General features: G+C 65.0%; 1 long non-coding RNA gene across 1 annotated transcript; it reads left to right on the top strand.

Moving 5' to 3' along the window:
• The first annotated feature begins 6 nt into the window (after window positions 1-6).
• LOC108446082 lies at window positions 7-2113 on the top strand. The gene is made up of 3 exons (XR_001861185.1): window positions 7-591; window positions 1223-1395; window positions 1902-2113. It is a non-coding gene; the product is annotated as an uncharacterized LOC108446082 (long non-coding RNA).
• Window positions 2114-2137: the final 24 nt, after the last annotated feature.

Raw genomic sequence — 2137 nt, 5'->3', positions numbered from 1 at the left:
GGGGGGCACGGGGGGCACCCGGAGGGCCCCAAGGTGGTCCCCAGATGGTCCCAGTGTGATCAAGGGTGGTCTTGGGTGGTGCCAGGGTGGTCCCAGACAGTCCTGGGGCGACCCAGGGTGGTCCAGGGGGATCTTGGGGTGGCACCAAGGTAGCCCAGGGTGGCTCAGGGGAGTCCAAGGTGGTCCCCAGATGGTCCAAGGTGACCCAGGGATTTCCCATCGTGGTTCAGGTGACCTTGGGTGGTCCAGGTTGATTCAGGGTGACCCAAGGGTGGTCTTGGGTGGTCCCGGGGTGGTCCCCAGATATCCCAGGACAGCCCTGTCCCACATGTGTCACCGGCCATGGGTCACTCTGTGAGTGACGTGGGGTGACATGGGTGTCCCCTGGTGACAAGGTGTGGGTGACCCTGTCCTGGGTGGCCGAGGGTCCCTCTGTGGGTCCCTCTGTGGGTCACTCCATGGGTGACACAGGTGTCCCCTGGTTGCAGGGCGCGGGTGGCCCTGTCCCGGGCCGCGCGTGTCACCAGCCGGCGCCTGCGGGTGTTGGTGGGGGAGGCGCGGGGGCGGCGGGGGGAGCGCTCCCGGCTGCGGGTGGGGACAGCACCCACTGTCACCCATTGTCACCTGCTGCCACCGTGTGTCCCCTTCTGTCACCCACTGTCACCTCCTGTCACTGCCTGTCTCTCCCTGTCACCTTGTGTCACCATGTGTCACCACACATTATCGCCTGTCACCCTCTGTCACCATGTGTCACCTCCTGTCATCACCTGTCACCCTCTGTCACCTCCTGTCACCTCCTGTCAGCCCCTGTCAGCAGCCCACGTCACCTGCTGTCACCTACTGTCACCCTCTGCCCCCTTCTGGCATCCTCTGTCACTTGTCACCCCCGTTACTTCATGTCACTCTCTGTCGCCCTGTCCTCCTCTGTCACCCTGTCACCCTCTCTGTCCCCCTCTGTCACCTGTCACCCCCATTATCTCGTGTCACCTCCTGTCACCCCTGTCACCCTCTCTGTCACCCTCTCTGTCCCCCTCTGTCACCTGTCACCCCCATTATCTCATGTCACCCCCATCACGCTGTCACCCTGCAGCCTCCCTGTGCCCCCACGTGCCCACGTCCCAACACCCGATGGCACCACGTCCCTGTGTCACCTGGGCCCCATGTCCCATATCCCCCTGTCCCCATGTCCCCAGTGTCCCCAGTGTCTCTCTGTCCCCTTCAGGCCCGTGCCAGCGAGGCCGCAGGCCGGCTCCTGGCTGACCAGGTGGCCGCGGTGGCCGCGGGGACGGCCCAAGCGCTGGCCCAGGGCCACCACCTGCGCCGGGAGCTCGAGGACATCGGGGATGGGGCCGCGGCCACCGCCCGACACGTGGCCGTGCTCAGGACACGCCTCAGGTGGGGACAGTCCCCTATGGGCCCCTATAGACCCCATGGGCTTGTTATGGGGTGGGGGGGGCTCTCTAGGGGTTCTATGGGGTTAATGGGATATTGCGGGATTCTATGGGGGCTCTACGGGGTTTATGGGATATTGGGGAGTTCCATGAAGGTTCTGGGATGCTGGGGGTCCCCAGGGGAGCTCTATGGGTTTATGGGATGTTGGGGTTCTCCAGGGAGGTTATGGGATTGGGAATCTCTATAGGAGCTCTCTGTGGGGTTACGGGATGGGGGAGGGCTCTGTGGGGGTTCTGGGATCCTGGGATTCCCCTGGAGGGTTCTATGGGGTTTATGGAATGGGGGGCTCCATGAGGGCTGTCTGGGATATTGGGGGTCCCCAGGAGGGCTCCATGGAGTTTATGGGGTGTTGGGGGTCTCTGTGGGGTTTATGGGCTATTGGGGGCTCTATGGGATTTATGGGATGTTGGGGGTGTCTGGGGGTCTCACCACCCCTCGGTGCCCCCCAGGTGTGACCCCATGAACCTGTCCCGCACGGTCCGGCGGATGCTGCGGGATGGGGACGACGACTCCGAGGACAGTGGGGACAGCGAGGACAGCGGGACGCCCCCTGCCACCCCCCTCAAACCTGCCCCCGGCGCCTGGGGGGGGCTCGGCCCAGCCCCCAGCACTGGGGGAACCCCTTGAATCCCCCGGGACCCCAAAGCCCGCCCAGGGCCCCCCCTCTCGTGGGGGGCTTTTTGAG

This window comes from Corvus brachyrhynchos, unplaced genomic scaffold, assembly GCF_000691975.1.
Source record: "Corvus brachyrhynchos isolate BGI_N302 unplaced genomic scaffold, ASM69197v1 scaffold344, whole genome shotgun sequence".
Lineage (NCBI taxonomy): Eukaryota > Metazoa > Chordata > Aves > Passeriformes > Corvidae > Corvus > Corvus brachyrhynchos.
Note: the sequence above shows the minus strand (reverse complement) of the source record. Positions and strands in the feature narration are given on the sequence as shown.